General features: G+C 39.3%; 1 long non-coding RNA gene across 2 annotated transcripts; it reads left to right on the top strand.

Moving 5' to 3' along the window:
* Positions 1-1,528: 1,528 nt before the first annotated feature.
* Positions 1,529-6,986, top strand: LOC135284348 (uncharacterized). Of its 2 annotated transcripts, none has more exons than XR_010349767.1 (4): positions 1,529-1,732; positions 5,210-5,438; positions 5,987-6,084; positions 6,906-6,986. It is a non-coding gene; the product is annotated as an uncharacterized LOC135284348 (long non-coding RNA). The 2 variants fall into 2 exon arrangements; XR_010349768.1 differs by lacking the exon at positions 1,529-1,732 and adding an exon at positions 4,386-4,609.
* The last annotated feature ends 1,821 nt before the right edge of the window (positions 6,987-8,807 follow it).

The following is an 8,807-nucleotide window of genomic DNA, read 5'->3' as shown; positions in this document are numbered from 1 at the left end:
TATAGAGCAGTTTGTCTTGTAATCTTTTCCTTATTGCTGGAAGATTGTCCATTTCAAGCCTTGATTCTGCTATCAGCTATGCCAGATCAAATCCAGAGCAGCAGCCCTGGGGACAGACAGTCCAATCTGAGTGCTGCTCTTGTCATGTCAGGGTTGTGTCCTGTCCTTTTTATCAGTGCTGCCTACTAGGAATAAGTCAATAAACATCATTCTTAAGCATTGCTTTTTTCTTACTGATTTTGTACGTTATATTCAAGCAGCAGATTTTCAGGAAAGCTTTCCTGACCACTGTCAGAGCTGTCTGCTCTATTCAATTAATAAATCTTTGGGTATGCCAGCTCAAACAATTCCCATTGCATTAACTGCAGTACAAAGTAAAAATAATTAAAGCAGTCTGGTCTTTTTATTGCAGGAATTATTTCTCTTTGAAAGCCCATGTTACACATGAAATAGCAAGATAATTTGTGTAGTTGCAGTGAACAAAACAAGCTAAATTTTGTTATGCTCTTAAATTACAAGACACTGACTTTTCCCCTTTCAAATCCCATCTAAATCCTATGACCCTGTCTCTTCATTTGGTTCACCAGTACAATCTACAGGTTAGGTCAAGTGTGGACATTTGATTAAATGAATGTAAAATTAACTCTGCCTTTTGCAGACGTGCAGATAATAATCCTCTGGGTGCTATCAACTTCCCAAGTGACAGAACATACAAATTTTGTTTTGAATAACAAATATATTGCAGAAAATCATACTCCATTCAGGTGCAATTAAAAGGCAGAATGCTGTCATTTCTAGAAGAAAATATTCATTATAAGTAATTTGTTTGGCTGTCAGCCAATTAAACGGCAACATCATCTAGTGAATGCTGTGAAAAAAATTACTTTAGAACTGTTTATTTTCAGTATGCTATAGAGGTATTTCTGATAATGGGTTTTTAATCATATTGCAATTGTTGTAATCATTGTGCTTTTGAGTCACAGACATGGGATGGGATACCCTAGCAGTAATCCTGGGATATCCTCAGCTGTTTGGGAAGAAAAAACACAGTCCTGTAGGTAACCTTACAGGGTTATGCAAATGCAATAACCTTAAATGCAAATAAAATCACTGTATTGTAGGAAATGCTTGGACATATTAATGTCCATTATCTTGAATTCCCACACTGGGGCAAATCTTGTTTCAGTCAAATACTTCTAGTGTTTTTATTTTTCCTAATTTTCACTGAAAACATGCACCTGGATCAGAAATGCAAAGTTAGGGCTCAGTCTTGCTGAAAAACAGAACCTTCTACATCTCTAAAAATTATTTAAAAACCACTTTTCTCATAATCTGTGTTATTTGAACTTTGCTTGGCTCACTGAAATTCTAAGCCTCTGCTCAAATGACTTTGTAGCTGTGCAGTTTGTAGTCCTGTTTACAGACAGGTTACAGCAGGTGGTCAGGACACATCCCAGCTGCAAAGCTCACACCTGGGACACAACTCTGCCAAAAGCCTGGCACCAGGAGACGGAGGTGAAGTCTCAGGCAGACGTGGAATAAGTCAGGAGCACACCAGACCAGCTTAATGAAGCAAGAGGAGATGAATCAATGTTTATGTTCATCAGATAATGAACATTCTGATTCACAGTCACAAGGCGATGAAGCCTTGCAGAGAAATATCAAGTGAAGAGCAACAGGAATACAAAGACAAGAATCCTGATGGGAGTGGGTTGTTAAAGTCTGAAATCTGGTAGGATACCAAATTATCCTGAAGCCAAAGGTCTGTTTTAGTCATGCTGACAATTTTAAACTCTCTATTTTGGTGAATTTCTATATAAAACCTTAAGTAAATCAATGAAATAGAATCAAATCAACAAAATCTGCTTTGTCTGTCAGAGAGTTTTTCCATATTTGGTAAATTTAATAATTTAGGGTTTTGTTATGCTTTGAGATGAACCTCAGTTTGGATTGCAGACTCTTACTAGTGTTATTTGAAAGTTATTTTAGTTTTTTTTTTTTACAAAAATTTTATAGCTGCTCTTAACAAAGCTCTGATAAATTTTCTTTCCCCTGTGTTGTTGTGGATGTTTTTATAACTTTAATGGTCCTGATAGTGGTAAAAGAGTTCTTAGTAACACAGGAATGCAAATTGAAGGAAGCAGCTCCCTAAGACGGGCAGCTAATTAGCTTTGCTGTTTTGTGTTGGGGATTGGACTCTGGGAGAGAGGATGTACAATAACTTGCTTTTGACAGAGAAGATGCTATTGTGAGTCTGTGCTAATTAAGGAATGGGGATTGTGGCCTCATGTTAATAGCACAGATATGATAGCCAGATTACTTGTCTGGAATGTACATAGAATGAATACTGAGATTTTTTTGGTACATCTTGATATGAAACCTGTGAGGCTAAAATGTAATAACAGTGTAACCATGGTGATTCTGTTGAATTAGGATTGATGTAATGTTAAGAACAAAGGTTGATGCAATATTTGATTAATAAATTTTTTCCCAGCACAGTAACATCCCTGGTTACTGTTGGGGGCTGTGATGTATGATGGGGCAAATTTCCTGGTTTTATATGTTCTGTTTACTTGTGTGCAAAGGAGAATTGGCAGCACAGACCTTTTTTCCTCTGCTTTGCATGTGTGGGAGGGGGTTGGGGCAGAATATTTGGGGCTCTTTGGTCCCTCCCTGAATTTGGGTGGGAAGTTCTTACTTCAGGGCCACAAAAATTGAAATAATTTACAGCAAAGCATGTTGCTTGAGAAGATGGGTCAAGCCTTTTCCTAAGTACAGGTTTTGCTGAACTGCTCCCTTCAACCCCAGATATTTCATTTTTGTAGAACATTGCTGTCTTCTCATTAGTAATGTCAGCTTCTTTCCCTCTGCAAAAGTAAGCTGCAACAATTAAGTTCAGTAGTACTGTCTGAAGAAAACAAACTCTTAGTCTAATTTATATTAAGCTACTGCATTAATATTTGGCACTTTATAGTACTACCTACCTTTAGAAATGTAGTTAAATCAAAACCCCAGATTTCTTATTTCCTGCTGCATTATATATTTTGCTTCATATTCAGGGTACATCACCACAATTCTTTACCTCTTTAATTAGATGTGCATCATTAATCTAGGCTGCATTTCAGGCTGATCTTTGCTTAATGGAGTAACATTTTGCATTTCTGGGAGAGTAAAAGAGTTGTGGCTGCTGGAGTTCCCTTGCCATCTCACAGCTGATATCTTATGATATGGTTAGAGCTCTGTGCAATTCACTCAAAGTAGATTCAGTGTATTTCACCCTCAGGAGTTTAACATCTAAAATACACTCATGAACCCTAGATGATTGTGCAGTTATTTTCATGCACATACTGATGTGCTGTCTCTATGAAGTTTCATGCAATCCATTTTTCTCCATCATATTTTTGCTGATGCAAAGCTGACACACCAAAACAATTGGAAAAGCATGGAGTTATAGTCTCCATGGAGTTTTAGCAGTGGTTGGATATTTCCTACTCCAAGATATTCAGTTTCACCCCATCCTTGGACTTTGCTGCTTGAAATTAAGACTCAGTTGAACTCTCTGCACCCACCAACACACAGCAACTACTTCCACTCACTGGAATTGATTTTAAGGGATCACTTCATGCACACTAAGCTGGGAAATCTATAACCCATCCCTCCCTCCAGCCTGACTGTGAAGTCCAGAACTGCCTCTGTGAGCTCACTGTTCCTCTTCCCTTTTGCCTGTATGAGGTACTGCCTGTATGAGGAACTGTGCCATCAAAATTCCTTCTTCTTCAGCTCAGCTTTTTTCAGGGTCTGGGTAAGAATTTTGTCTCTTAAGTTTTTCACTTAGTGAGCTCTATCCTCATCTTATTCCTTGGCAACTTGAAAATCAGGAGACAGTGCTCAGTATTCCTTTCAATTTTTTTTTTTCCAGACAATAACATTTCTTGAGAGATTCCAGACATCCAGCTAAACTCCCACCATGCTGGGCTAACATGTAATTGCAATTTCATGAAGTCATTGGGTAAAGGAGGCACTAATTTTAGTGAGTGTGACAAACTTCCCTTCTTTGAAGAAAGGGGCATGCTGCTGGGAAAGGGCTTGGTTCTACCTACAAATGAAGGATGAGAAATGCAGAACATACTATCAATAGCTTCTCCCTGCTTTGGTCTTAGAAAATTATTTCCATTTTGCAGAAAAGCATTTTGATTTCATTGATTTGTTCTGACACTCTCAAAGTGTTCTCAAAGGAATTAAGCTGCATAGTTCCCATTAATTTAAACTGGAATTGCCAAGAGTTATGTGCCTTGAATGCCTTGGGAAATCAAAGTTTTGTTGGTTTGGGTTTTTTTTAAAAATTATTATTATATTTTCTTATTATGCAACATCATATAATGCAATTAACCCCCAGAGTAGGAAATCCTGGGCAGGTGCAATAGTGATTTGTGTGGGTGACAGCTCTTTACTTTGACAATCCCGGCCTGATTCATGGTTCAAGAGCTTCTGCATGGCCCAGGGTGAGAGGCTGCAGAGGCAGGGAAAGGCTGTCCTGGGAGGTCAGTGCTGCTAAGGGATTGCAGGATTTGCACTCTCAGCTCAAAGCAATTTCTTTCAGCCACTGCAGGTGAGTGGTGCTTCAGTGTTGAGGACCAATTTTTATGTTTAAATCACATTTATTTAACATAAAATATGTCAATGCTGTCTATAGCCACCTCATCAACTTCTACTACCCAAAAAACTCACCTGTGCCTGCTCCTTGACTCTTGTACTTATTCTTACCTGGGATCTGCCTTCTTTTGTCTATTGTTTCTATTCCCCAGGAAAAAAACTGCAGAGACACTGAAGCTGTACCTGCAGCTTCCTGCAAAAGGGCAATGCTCTCATTATGCTAACAGCTGAGGACTTTAGAGATGCCAATTACATCCCCAGATTCTTGGATCGTGTTTGGCAAGTTGTGTGCTCTCCATACTTGGACTTCCCTCACAGAAGCCAGGCAGGCTCCATATATAAATGAAAGGGAAAGCAGAAATAATGTGCAGGGCTCTGACTGAAGCTGGAGCCAAAGTCTTTGTCCCAAAATCTAGGGGAGTATCATAAATAGTACTGTCAATAGTGACAATAGCCAAATTATAATTTTTTGCATTTCAAGTAGATGTCTGAAGTTGAAGCATTTTTAAATTCAAAATTCTTAACAAAGAATATATTAAAACCATAATTAACTTAGTGTTTCAGGTGATAGATGGTTTGGAAAATGTGAGCAAAGAAGAATCCAAGAAATGCATTCCAGTGGTACTGCTTTTCTTCATCATTTCATTCAGTTTGCCTGATCCCAGAAGAGTAAATTGTGTACAGGGAAAATCATCATTGTTAAACCCTCCCCAGACATTAGAGAAAAATTGCCTTGGAAGATCAGGAATATTTGAAAATGGAGTTCTGTATGAGTGGTGCTCCAGGTAAGTCCATGTTCACATACCCTTTATGTCTAAATTACTGGGGGAAATGGATGGGGCCAAGCTGGGCTGAGTTAACATCAGAATACATTATTTCCATAAAAAGGTTACAGTCTAGAACTAGATTTGGCATCATGGTTATAATAGCACTACTCTGGGAAATAAGCACATTAGCTCACACAGATTTCATAGCATCAGCTATTCCATCCTTTTAAGCCACATTTCTGATAGTACATTTCCTTCTTGCAAACTGGGAATTTGTTCTATTTTTATAGAAATGAGCTGATTGTAAAATGGCATCCTACGTAGTGTACACAGCTTTCTCTGCCACACAGGGACCACAGTGTAATTATCAGAGGCATCCATTGAAGCACTTGAGTTATTTGGCAAATGTTACTTTGTTTTCAGATAAAATAAACAGTTTTAGTACACAAGGGCATTTTAAGTACTCCTCTTTTTGCTTACTTTATTTAAATTATCTTGTTTCTCTTACCCCTTTAAAAGCACTTCTCTGTTAACTGTGTTTTCCATTTTGATGTGCTCACGGCCAGTTCTGGGACTGATTACCTTTAAAGTCTTCTATGAAGCTGAGCATATGGGTCCTTATCCCAAGGTGGAGCTGTACAATCATGTCAATTCAAAAGAGGAGGTCAGTGAAAGACTTAATTAACAATTAAAAAATACCAAGTTCCTCTGTATGAGAAACAGAAGAATGGTTTTGCCAGCTGTGGTGTTACTCCTAAAAATAAAGCAACTTCTGATAGGCATAGGTTCACCAAAGCTTGTCTTCTGCTGGTAGTGGATTATTCCTTGTATGAATCTGCTGATGCATTGCAAAAAAGACACATAGTCCTACGTCCTGCACATCCACCTCAGCACAGGAAGACTGGAGGGTGTACCTTCAGTTGCCTGTTTTTCCGTAACTCCAATAATAATGTGGAAAATGTGGATTACAGGCCTTTTAATTCTACCCTCTGCTTCTGATTTTAGCGTTCAGCTTCTCAGTGATATCTTTTCAATGGGAATAAGCACTGGCATGTATTGCATGTGTGTTGAAAAAATTTTCCAATAAATCCAAGGCATTCCTTGAGGACTAGAGCTGATAACCCTTGAACAGAGCTGATAAGCTCTTGACTGTTCTGCCCTGTTTCCTGCTCTCAGACCACCCTAAACCCAGATAGGACCAGGCATTCAGTGATGATTGCTGGGTGGGTGAACACCTCCTCTTGCTTTTAGAGCACACCTTACACGGCTCCAGCTGCTCTTTGGATTGTGCTTTAGGAATGCAGAGGTAATTCTGGCTGGCCAGGTCCAGAGGGCTTTGCCAAATACTGGGATCCCAAGAGCCTTGTGTCCTTAAGGAGCTCAGCTAAAATCTCCTCCCTGAACTAGGAAGAAAAAGAATTGGGTCACAATATTTAATGTGTCTCCAGGAGCTCATGAATGACTGGCTGCTTTCATTACCTGCAGTGCACTCCCTGGCCTTGTGGCTGTGAGACTGCCATGGATTTCCTACACCTCCTGATTTCTGGAAAGGACTACATACCCTGCAGTGCTGCACAGCCCAGCTTTGCCAGAAAGGTCACTTTTTAAAATTAATTTTCCTCTATTGTGTTTTTCTTGTTGGTGACCATTAATTCTGCAATAACAGTAGATTTGTCACCACTTCCCTGTCGGTTTGCAGAGAGGAGCAGACAGGGAAGGCAAAGGACAAGGGAAATGGTGGAGAGCTTTCTTCAGCTGACTTGCTCTTCCCTTTTGCTATTGTGCAGAGATTTCTCTGTGCTGGCTTCTTCACTCTGCTTTATCACCTTCAGCAGCCAGCCTTGCCTAATCCCAGCCTATATCAATCAATGATCCCTCTCCTCCTGCGCTTCTTTTCCTTACTTTCAGCTTTTTGCTGTTTTCAACACCTCCTTGTGTCCCTGCTGACAAGTGCCTTTGAAGAGATCCTGTGCTGCATCTTGTCAGACCTGTTCAGAAGCAGAAATCTGAATGGCTTTGCTACATGCAGGAAACAGAGCTGCCATCCTTATGCAGTCTCCTCTGTGCACAGCAAATGATGGATTCAAAGCAGTTTAGCTTGGAACTAAATGTGGTGATTCTTGTGAGACGGATCATTTTATTGTACAGAGTGCAGTGAAATTATAATCATCGGCATGGTTTTATATAATTACTTCTGCAGAAAGTGTGACACGGTGGAACTGGGAAACAGTGTTCACCACTCCTGAAATGCCAACTGTCTAAAGATAGTACTCCATCCATACCTTTCTGTGATGACAAAAGTAACTGCACCACGGCTGCTTTTTGAGTTGTAGGACTGATTGCTCTGCTGAATTCTCCCCACCTCCGTGCTGTGTGTGATCTGCAATTTGTTTAATTACCGTTTCAGTCTTGACCAAGTCATCTTGTCAGTCTTTCATTCTGCAGTAAAACACTGAGACACAAGATATTAACAGTGACTTTCGTCTGAATACCTGAACATAGAAAAACAAATGAGTAAATGCATTCCTCTCCCACTCCCTTTCAATTTTCATCCTCTGCTATACCAGTGATAGCTTTTTATGACTCCTCACACTATTCCCCAATTTTCACTTTTATGGTATCATCTTTGCTAGTTTTTACAGGTGTGTCCAAATCTTAGTGGTGTTAACATCAGATTATCTCAAGCTGCTGAGTTCCTTTAATTCCACAATTTGAGAGCAGGATGAATGAATCCTTTCATCTGAAATATTTCCCATTTCACACTATTCATCTCTAGCAGTCTGCTGTCTCCCAGGATTGAGGTGGCTAGATTGCTCAATGTGGAAACTCATCAGCCCCTTTTGCACATAGGTCATAAACTATGCTTAAAGTCTTTGTGTATGTTTAAATAATTTTCATTATCTTTTTTGCCACAGGCAGGGAATACAATATATAAACCAATACAAATTTTCAAGGGAGGAGAACATTTTCAGTAAACTAATAGAGTTTGGAGAAATAGAAACTGGCATCTAATAACAGGAGAAGTGACGAAAGTTCTGGGGAAAGGGCAGTGACAAAAGGAAAACAGCATAAGGAAACTACCAAATTACAAATCAAACAATAAACCTACTATTAACACAAAAACACACCACAACATGCTTCAAGATGAGATTAACTCAAGTGTTGAGGTGAAGTAGAGTTTGCCTTCAGAAAAAGAAGTTCATTGAGCATTTTGGGCTGAACTGTCTCTTAATATAGGCACAATAAACTCCTCTGTGGCTCATTTTAAAAAGGAGATGCTGGTGTGAGAGAGCAATGTGACAATAGATTTAGTGCCAGCATTAAAAGGTGACTTTGAGTCTATCTTCCTGAAGTTAGTGGTATTTGTTACTCACCTTGAGAATACCT

This window comes from Passer domesticus, chromosome 20 (genome assembly GCF_036417665.1).
Source record: "Passer domesticus isolate bPasDom1 chromosome 20, bPasDom1.hap1, whole genome shotgun sequence".
NCBI lineage: Eukaryota > Metazoa > Chordata > Aves > Passeriformes > Passeridae > Passer > Passer domesticus.
This window is presented reverse-complemented; position numbering and strand designations above follow the sequence as displayed.